The 11,233-nt window shown below is 39.6% G+C and overlaps 1 pseudogene; it reads right to left on the reverse strand.

Annotated features, from left to right (window-relative positions):
- Positions 1 to 9,397: 9,397 nt before the first annotated feature.
- LOC126016724 (uncharacterized) lies at positions 9,398 to 9,560 on the reverse strand (annotated as a pseudogene).
- Between the last annotated feature and the right edge of the window lie 1,673 nt (positions 9,561 to 11,233).

The raw sequence follows: 11,233 nt of genomic DNA on the forward strand, positions 1-11,233 counted from the left end.
ATACACACACCCCTCCACATTCCCCATTTCTCTTCCCACTTGCTCTGCCTGTATTTGAGATAGTCATTGTATTTCTCTATCATTGTCATGGTAGTCTTTAGTGTAGTTATTTCTCTAACCGCTTAACAACTCTTTGTGGTCAACTTCATATCATGAGCTGATCCTTCTGTCCCTCATTTCTATTATCTCTGGGTAGTATTACTATACTGTCTTTTTTTTTTTTTTAAGTAAGACCTTTATGTTTATCTTTCTCCCTATGACTTCACTCAGCATAATAGTCTCTATATCTATCCAGGTATAAGCAAAGTTTATGACTTCTTTTTTTCTAATAGATGTATACTGTTCTATTGTATAGATGTACCACAGTTTCTTGAGCCACTCATCTGTTGTCAGGCATCTGGGATCTTTCCAGATTCTTGCTATTGTAAATAGTGCTACAGTGAACATAGAAATGCAAAAGACATTATTATATAGTGTTTTTGTGGTGTAGGGTATATCATGGGAGTTCAGTTTTCAGTTTTTAAAAGGAATATCCATATTATTTTCAGAAAGGCTGGACTAGAGGGCATTCCCATCAGCAGCGAATGAAAGTTTTTTTCTCCCCATATCCATTGTTAGCAGTGTGGTCTTGTTCTTTGTGATGTGTGCCAGTTTCTGTGGTGTGAGATGATATCTAGTTTTGATTTGCATTTCCCTGATGATTAGTGATGTGGAACATTTTTTCATGTGCCTTTTGGTCATCGATTTTTTCTTTGAGGAAATGTCTGTTCATTTCTTCTCCCCTCCTTTTTTTTTGATGGAGTAAGATTTTTTTTCTTGTTAAGTTCTGTCAGTACTTTGTCCATCTTAGATATTAGCCCTTATCTGATGGGTATTGGATTAATAGTTTCTTCCTTTGGGTCTTCTATGTCTTCCAAGTCTTCCATGGGTGACTTTTTACCCTAGTCTCTGTTTCCTTTGAATTGCAGAAGTTTCTCAGTTTAATGTCCCATTTACTTCTGTTTCCACTTGTTTGGACAGTGGTATTTCCTCCTTGAAATGTCTTTCATCTCAGTGTCATGGAATGTTTTGCCTACGTTTTCTTTTATATACCTTATAGTTGCAGGTCTTTAATCCATTTTGAGTTGACCTTTATGCATGGTGAGAGATAGAGGTCTGAGTTTCCTTTTTTGCATCTGGTTGACCAGTTATCTCAACACCACTTGTTGAAGAGGCTTTCCTTGCTCCATTTTGCATTTCTTTCCCCATTGTCAAAGATTGATTGATTGTATATTTGGTAGTTATTCTCTGAATACTCAATTGATCTGAGGGTCTGTATTTCAATACAATGCTGTTTTAATGATTATTGCATTATAGTACAATTTAAAATTGGGAAAGTGATGCCTCCCATCTTCTTTACCTTAGGGTTTCTTTAGTTATTCATGGATGTTTTATTGTTCCAAATGAATTTCAGGAGTGTTTAATCTACTTCTTTGAAGAATGTCATGGGTATCCTTAGAGAGATTACATTAAATCTGTACAATGCTTTGGGGAGTATTGCCATTTTAATGATGTTAATCCTCTTAATCCATGAACAGGGTATGTCTTCAATTTTTTGTATCCTCTTTTATTTCTTGAAGTGTTTCTTTTTTTTTTTTTTTTTCTTTTTTGGTATAGGTCTTTCACTTCTTTAGTTAAGTTGACTCCAAACTATTTTACTAATTTTTTGTGGTGCTGTAAATGGGACTTTTTTTTTTAACTTTTTTAATTTATTGATTGACTGATTTCTGGGCCAGACCCAGCAGCACTCAAGGGTTACTCCTGGCTCTGCACTCAGAAATTGCCCTTAGCAGGCTGGGGGACCATATGGGATGCTGGGAATTGAACCAGGTCCCTCCCCCAATCTGCAGCATGCAAGGCAAACACCCTATAGCACTTATGCTATCATTCTGGCCCCCGGAATTTCTATTATTTGAGATTCTCCATACTCCTATCATAGGGCTGCACCAGTTTATATTTCAACAATACTTAAGTGCTTTTTCTCCATGTCATCTCCAACAGTTACTTGTCTTTAAATAATTACTACTTGAACAAGTGTAATATTTCTTTTTAATTTCTAATAAGTTGATGAACATCTTATGTGTGTTGATCACTGATACATCTTTGGTCACCTACATGCAAAAAAATGAACTCTGGCCTCATTTTAATACCACGCATAAAAGTGAAATTAAATTATATTAAAGACCTTGATATCAGACCTGAAACCATAAGGTATATAGAGGAACATAGGTAAGAACTCTCATTGACATTGAAGCTAAAGGTTATCTTTTTTAAGGATGAAATACCACTGACCAAGCAACTGGAAGCAAAGGTAAACAAATCGGACTATATAAAACTAAGAATTTGCTGAATCTTGAAACAGTGACAGGCATACACAGATTACCTACAGAATGGGAGAAACTATTCACCCAATACACATCTGATGAGGGGTTAGCCTCTAAGATATATAAGGCATTGGTGGCGCTTAACAAGAAATAAAAAAATACAACCTCATCCAAAAATGGGAAGAAGAGATTAATAAAAATTTCCTCAAAGGAAAAAAATACAGATGGCCAAAAGTCACATGAAAAATCACCCTATCATTAATCATCATGGAAATGCAATCCACAACAATGAGATACCACAGTATTGACACATATTCAAAAAGAACAAGAATAATCAGTGCTGGTAGGGATGCAGGGAGAAAGGAACTCTAGTTCATTTCTGGTGAGAATGTTGACTGGTCCAGCTGTTTTGGAAAACAATATGGATATTCCTTAAGAAAACTAGAAGTTGAGTTCCTAGGTGACCTAGCACTACTGCTTCTGGGAATATACTCTAGGAACCGAAAAATACAATCATAAAAGGCAACTGAACTCCTTTTTTCGTTGTAGCCTTATTCACTATACCAGAATGCTATACCCAGGTGCTCTAGGTGGATAAAGAAAATTGAACTTAGACCCTCAGTTAACATCATGTACGAAGGTAAAATCCAAATGGATGAAAGACCTCAATATCAGACTCGAAACCATAAGATACATAGGCAAAACACTCCAGGATATTGAGACTACAGGCATCTTCAAGGAGGAAACTGCACTCTCCAAGCAAGTGAAAGCAGAGATTAACAGATGGGAATATATTAAGCTCAGAAGCTTCTGCACCTCAAAGGAAATAGTGCCCAGGATACAAGAGCCACCCACTGAGTGGGAGAAACTATTCAACAAATACCCATCAGATAAGGGGGTAATATCTAAAATATACAGGGCATTGACAGAACTCTACAAGAAAAAAACATCTAATCCCATCAAAAAATGGGGAGAAATGGACAGTCACCTTGATAAAGAAGAAATACAAATGGCCAAAAGGCACATGAAAAAATGCTCCACATCACTAATGAGGGAGATTCAAATCAAAACAACTATGAGGTACCACCTCACACCCCAGAGATTGGCACACATCACAAAGATTGAGAACAAGCAGTGTTGGCGGGGATGTGGCGAGAAAGGAACTCTTATCCACTGCTGGTGGGAATGCTGTCTAGTTCAACCTTTATGGAAAGCAATATGGAGATTCCTCCAAAAACTGGAAATCGAGCTCCCATACGCTCCAGCTATACCACTCCTAGGAATATACCCTAGGAACACAAAAATACATACAAAAATCCCTTCCTTACACCTACATTCATTGCAGCACTATTTACCATAGCAAGACTGTGGAAACAACCAAAATGCCCTTCAACAAACGAATGGCTAAAGACACTGTGGTACATATACACAATGGAATATTATGCAGCTGTCAGGAGAGATGAAGTCATGAAATTTTCCTATACATGGATGTACATGGAATCTACTATGCTGTGTGAAATAAGTCAGAGAGAAAAACGCAGCATGGTCTCACTCATCTATGGGTTTTAAGAAAAATGAAAGACATTCTTGCAATAATAATTTTCAGACAAAAGAGAGAAGGGCTGGAAGTTCCAGCTCACCTCATGAAGCTCACCAAAAACAGGGATGAGTTTAGTTAGAGAAATAACTACATTTTGAACTATCCTAATAATGAGAATGTATGAGGGAAATAGAAAGCCTGTCTAGAGTACAGGCGGGGGTTGGGTGGGGAGGAGGGAGATTTGGGACATTGGTGATGGGAATGTTGCACTGGTGATGGGTGGTGTTCTTTACATTACTGAAACCCAAACACAATCATGTATGTAATCAAGGTGTTTAAAGATTTATATAAAAGAAGAAACTGCTACATCTACACAATGTAGAGAAGAGAGCTGTTTGGAAAAATGAAGTCATGAAATTTGCTTATATATGAATGAATATGGAGAATCAAATGAGTCAGAGGGAGAAGGATAGAGAAAGAATGATCACACTCATTTGTAGGATTAAAAAAAACATAGTATGGTAATAGCCAGAAACAACAGAGATGAGGGCCAGGAGGAAACTTGCTCAGAGAGTGAGGGAGTGCAGTTAGGGCAGAGTAGGGATCACTATGACAATGATAATTGGAAATGATCACTGTAGACAAGAACTGGGTGCTGAAAGGAGGTAAAATGATATGCATAATACCCCTGCAGTAACAACATTGCAGCTTCTAAAAGGGAGAGAGAAAAATAGAGGAAAGATGTCTGCCATATGGGCAGGCGGGGGGGGGGGGGGGGGGGGGGGGAGGGGAGATTGTGAGGGCAAAAAAAACTGAAGACATTGGTGGCAGGAAATGTGTACTAGTGAAGGGGTGGGTGTTAGAACATTGTAGTGTATGACTGAAACTCAATCATGAACAACTTTGTATCTCATCGTGACTCAATAAAAATTATTAGTTAAAAGTAATTTAAGGGGTCGGAGAGATAGCACAGCGATAAGGCATTTGCCTTGCATGCAGAAGGACGGTGGTTTGAATCCCGGCATCCCATATGGTCTGCCAGGAGTAATTTCTGAGCATAGAGCCAGGAGTAACCCCTGAGCGCTGCTGGGTGTGACCCAAAAACCAAAACAAAACAAAAGTTAATTTAAAAATTTAAATGGCTGGGGCCCGGAGAGATAGCTCAGCGGCGTTTGCCTTGCAAGCAGCCGATCCAGGACCAAAGGTGGTTGGTTCGAATCCCGGTGTCCCATATGGTCCCCCGTGCCTGCCAGGAGCTATTTCTGAGCAGACAGCCAGGAGTAACCCCTGAGCACCGCCGGGTGTGGCTCAAAAACCAAAAAAAAAAAAAAAAAAAATTTAAATGGCTGAAATTTTTGCTTTTTACTATTTCTTTATTCTTGCTATGTTTTTCATATTAATCCCCTTATTGGGCTGGTGTTATGCAAATATTATGTTTTTCCATTAAGTAATTTTTGTTTTTGTTTTTTTTGGGGGGCCACACCCATTTGACGCTCAGGGGTTACTCCCGGCTATGTGCTCAGAAATCGCCCCTGGTTGGGGCCGGAGAGATAGCATGGAGGTAAGGCGTTTGCCTTTCATGCAGGAGGTCATCGGTTCAAATCCCGGCATCCCATATGGTCCCCCGTGCCTGCCAGGAGCAATTTCTGAGCCTGGAGCCAGAAATAACCCCTGAGCACTGCTGGGTGTGACCCAAAAACCACAAAAAAAAAAAAAAAAAAGAAATCGCCCCTGGCTTGGGGGACCATATGGGACGCCGGGGGGGATAGAACAGCCATCCATCCTAGGCTAGCGCTTGCAAGGCAGACGCCTTACCTCTAGCGCCTCCTCTCCAGCCCCTAAGTAAATGTTTTTTGATGTTTCTTTTCATTCTAGAATCTTTGAGGCAGTCCCTTTTGTCTATATATGCTTTGTTTGCCTTGCTGTTTGAATTGAATCTCTAAACACATCTCAAAGTTTGTTTTCTCTAAGGAACCTATTACCTACCTATGCCTTCTCTTTATTTTGTTTTTAGGTCTTTCATCCAAATCTTTAATATTTTTTATTTCCTTATGTGCACGGTATTAGTTATCTAATTTTATTCCTTTGTATGTGTATCCAGGTCTATTGAAAATAATTTCTTTTTCCATTGTAAATGTGTGACTCCTTAATCATAAAATAATTATCCATGTTTGTATTTGGTTCTGCTATCTCAGTTCTGTTACATGGATTAGTATGCCTTTTTAATTATGATCATTTTGTCACATAGTTTGAAGTTGAGGAGTTTGATACATTATCTTTTCTCCACTAGAGCATTTTTGTTGTTGGGATATTTTGTATAAAATGTTATAATTTTTGTTTTTTTTTTTTTTTTTTTTTTTGGTTTTTGGGCCACACCCGGCGGTGCTCAGGGGTTACTCCTGGCTGTCTGCTCAGAAATAGCTCCTGGCAGGCACGGGGGACCATATGGGACACCGGGATTCGAACCAACCACCTTTGGTCCTGGATCGGCTGCTTGCAAGGCAAACGCCGCTGAGCTATCTCTCCGGGCCCAATTTTTGTTTTATTTATGTGAATATTGACACTGGGGTTTCTATAGAGATTGTATTCTGTATGTTGCTCTGCTTAACCACTATAACTACTTTTTCCAATCCCTGAGCACATAATATTCATCTTGTGTTTCTACTTCTTTCAGTAATGCCTATAGTTTCCAATATACACATCTTTTGCATCTTTGGTTAAGCATATTTACAATTCTTTTAAATGCAATTGTAAAATAAACTAACAAAAATATTTGGGGGGGGGCAGAGAGATAGCACGGCATTAGGGCATTTGCCTTGAAAGCGGCCGATCCAGGACCGACAGTGGTTTGAATCTTGGCATACCATATGCCTGTTCCTGCCAGGAGCGATTTCTTAGTGCAGAGTCAGGAATAACCCTTGGATGCCGCCAGGTATGACCCCCCCCCCCCAAAAAAAAAAGGATTTCTTTTTTGGACAAACCCACCATGGCTCAGGGACTGTGCCCAACTCTGTGCATAGGACTCACTTCTAGAAGTGTTCAAGCCATGCAGTGCTGGGGATTGAAATCGGGGAGACCAAAAGTAGACCACTTGCCTTAACTGAAAATCTGTCCCTATAAATAAAATTTTAATTATCTTTATGCTAGATTTGCTTATAGAAATACAACAGAATTTTTATAGGATTTCTATTTTTGTGATTTTTATGGACACTTGTGGTCTTTGAAAAGTGTTCCATGTATGTGAGAAGAATGCATATTTGATCTTTAGGGTGGGGAGTGGTACAGAACCCCATGCATGTCTGTTAAGTTTAGCTCTTTACCTGTTCATTTAGGCTTGTTGTTTTGTTTTAGGACCACACCTGACAATGCTCAAGAGTTACTCCTGGCTCTGCACTCAGGAATTACTCAATTGGCTCAGGTATTGAACCCAGGCTGGTCATGTGCAAGGCAAATGCTGTACCCAAAGTACTATCATTCCAACCTCTCCTAAATGATTTTTTGTCTAAGTTATCTGTCCAAGAGAGTGGGTTTTTAGAGTTTCAAACTACTGTTGTGTTATTGTCAATTTATCTCCTCTGATCTATCAGTTACTTTAAAAACTTTGCTCATCTTTATTTGGTGTGACAGTACAGCGTGGTTCAAAACCAAGCCAAAACAAAACAGCTGGAACAAAAGTACAGCACACAAGAAAGACACTTGCTTTGTACCAAACTAATCTGGGTTCAATCTCCTGCACACTATATGGTGCCCTGAATCCTACCAGGAGTGATTTCTGAGCATAGAACTAGCACACCATGGGACAGGAGTGGTTGCGCAGTGGCAGGGCCTTTGCCTTGCACGTGGCTGACCTAGAATGAACCGCGGTTCAATCCCCAGGCGTTCTATGGTTCCCCAAGCCAGGAGCAATTTCTGAGCACATATCCAGGAGTAACTGCTACAGCATACATAAACTTTTAGGGGAGCTCAGCCCACCAGATGTATCCTCAGATTTTTCTGGTGGGGAGAACTGAAATAACCCCCACGGGGTTCCCTAAAAGGCCCGCTGTGGACAGAGAATATGCTGGTATTACATTTTCTGTCATTATTTGGCTATCTCTCCTTTGTAAAATCTCATGCAAAATTATGACCTCTATCAAATAATTTGGCTCAGAAATTCCAGCACCAAAGATTACTATGAGAACCTCTTTTTCAAATATGTCCTTGCAGCTTCAGTTTCAGGTAATCAAGGGCATAGCCAGAATACAGATTCTGGGCTATTGACTCTTCTCAAAAAAAGGGAACCACACTTTAGGGAATTTGGCTCCTTCCTTTATTTGACCTCTAAAACAATAGAGCCCAGCTCAGCAAAGATCATGTTCTTAGATTTTTTTCTACTTCTAATAATCACTTATTTTGCATTTGAAGTAAGCTTGCAAAGAGTTGCCTTGACTTATAACCTTCACGTTTGTAACTCAGAATTCTTATGGCTCACACCCATAGCTCAAGTACTGTTTACTGTTAAACTTTGCTTTGTGATTGTAAACATTCTTCTCTATATCTATGACTGGTTTTTCCCCTTATAAAGCCCCCTGTTTAAAGATTAAATTTGTCGCACTCCTGCCTGAAGATGTGTTGACCCCACATACTCTGTGTGGTTTCATTATTTCATATTTTATATTTGGCTGCTCGTGTTACCCATTTTTCTCTCGTGAAGGATTTGCTCCCCACTAGAGATGCTGAGACACAAGATGCCTGCAGCAAGTAACCCCTGAGCATCACCAAGTGTGGCCCAAAAACAAAAACAAAAACAAACAAACAAAAAAGCCTGCACACCATCAGGTGTAACTCCCAAAACAAGACAAAATAATTGATCTTTTTTTGCTAGATGAGCTATAAATTTTTTCCTTTTATTTTTTATTAAGGCACCATAATTTACAGAGTTGTTGTTTATAATAGAATTTTTTTGTTTTGGTTTTTTGGGCCACACCCATTTGACGTTCAGGGGTTACTCCTGGCTATGCGCTCAGAAATCGCCCCTGGCTTGGGGGGACCATATGGGACACCGGAGGATCGAACCGCTGTCCATCCTACGCTAGCGCTTGCAAGGCAGACACCTTACCTCTAGCGCCACCTCCCCGACCCCTATAATAGAATTTTTTAGGCATACAATATTCTATTGCCAATCTCATCATCAATGTCCCCTTCTCTACACCAGTGTCCCCAGGTTTTTTTCCAGCCCCCAACTGACCCCCTTGGCAGGCATATAACAAATTTGTTTCATATTACTTGCTGCAACAAAATTTAAATGGATAACAAATGGAAATATTAGAAAATTAATAAAAGTCAATTTGTGATTATTGATTGCTATTATTTTAATCTATGTAAATAAAGATTCAGATCAATATAAGACAGTATTCTCATTTACATAAATAGGTTTTCAAACAATTTTTGCTGTAAAATGTAGGAAATTCCAGGTGCTTAACTGTAGCTATTTCCCCAGCAGAAAATTTAATCAATAATGTGCTACCAGTTAAGTCCTGATAGTCAAGAATGGCAGCATAATTGTATATCATTTCTATCCTATCAGAACATACGACTAGCATGCAGATATATTGATCTCACATGCCAATGACTTCCCTGTTCTTTAAAGGAACTTAATACTTCTTGCCAGACTTGTTTCAAGGCTGAGTTCCCTAAGCTGTTGCCTGACCATGATACACTATTGTTCCTTCCAATCTGAATGATAATTCAACTGGATGGAGTATTCTTGGTGGAGGTGTCCATTTCATTGAGTTTTTGTACTATTTCTCCCCATTCTCTTCTGGCTTGTAGAATATAATTTGATAGATCTGCTGTGAATATGATGGACTTTCCTTTGTACACAGTTCTATATTTTTGTTTTTGTTTTTGTTTTTGGGCCACACCCTGTGACACTCAGGGGTTACTCCTGGCTATGCGCTCAGAAGTTGCTCCTGGCTTCTTGGGGGACCATATGGGACGCCGGGGGATCGAACCGAGATCCGTCCTAGGCTAGCACAGGCAAGGCAGGCACCTTACCTCCAGCGCCACCGCCCGGCCCACAGTTCTATATTTTTATCTTGCTGCTTTCATATTCTCTATCTTTGAATTTTGTCATCTTGAGTACAATGTGTCATGGAATTTCCTCATTGACTCTATTTTAACTGGGACACTTTGAGCCTCTTGGGTCTCAGTGCCCATATTCCTCAACTCTGGGAATTTCTTACTGATTTATTTAATTATTGTTGTTGTTGTTGTTGTTTTTATCAGATCTGCTTTCCTGTTTTTCAGGGACTTCAGGATAATTTTTATATTTTTCCCTTGAGTTCATCGCTTAGTTCTCTGTATGTTGTTTATTTCTTTTCCGATTATTTCCCATCTTTTCCACCTATTGTTTCCTAGTTATTTCCTCTTTCTGTTATTCTGCTGTTCAGAGCTTCTGTTAAGTTTTTCATATATTCTTTATTTCTCTCATTTCTGATGGTAGTTTTACAGTGCTTGGACTTTCTTGTGCTTTGTTGACTACCCATGCCATTATTTCTTTGAGCTCACTAAGCATCCTCATTGTGTGTCGCTAAAGTCATTCTCGATTTACTGAACTACCGTATTTTCTGGCGTATAAGATGACTTTTGAAACAAAAGAAGTCAACCGAAAATCGGGGGTCGTCTTATATACACCGAGTATATCTCGAAAAATGTTTCAATATGCCACTAAACGAAACAAACAAACAAAAAAAATCAGGCCACAGAGTTTCCACATCTCTTTCTTGGGGGCTCCCAAACAGTACTCAGGAGATCTGGGGGCCACTTCTGGCAAAACCCAGCTAACCGTGTTGGTGGTTCAGTGCTAGGGTCCGAGGATGGGGTGGTGTTTGGTTCATGTAGTGGGGGAGATTAACTGACACCACCAGGGAATTGCCAGAAAAGGTGCCTATGATAAGGGACCAATCACTGCAAGGCTGCTCGGAAGGCCTCTAACTCAGCCAATCCAAGCAGGCTTTTTATGCATGCAAATTAGACAGTGTTCTGGACCCAAATCTACACTGTAAAAAGCCAGCTGCTCAGATTGGCCAGAGTCAGAGAGGAAGTCTATTACAGTATAACCTTTGAACCTTTGCTTGTTGTGATTGGCTCACTGTGGTACATACAGTTGCAGCACAGGAACGTTCTGTCTGATACAGCGAATATAGGCCTAAACCTATGTTTTAACTGCAAAATTAGGGGGTTGTCTTATATGCCCAGTTGTCTTATACGCCGGAAAATACAGTAGTAGGTATTGTGTCTCCAGTGATTTGTTTGTTCATTGAACGTGAGGGGTTTCTATGTCTTTTCC

This window comes from Suncus etruscus, chromosome 8, assembly GCF_024139225.1.
Source record: "Suncus etruscus isolate mSunEtr1 chromosome 8, mSunEtr1.pri.cur, whole genome shotgun sequence".
In the NCBI taxonomy this organism is placed as follows: Eukaryota; Metazoa; Chordata; class Mammalia; order Eulipotyphla; family Soricidae; genus Suncus; species Suncus etruscus.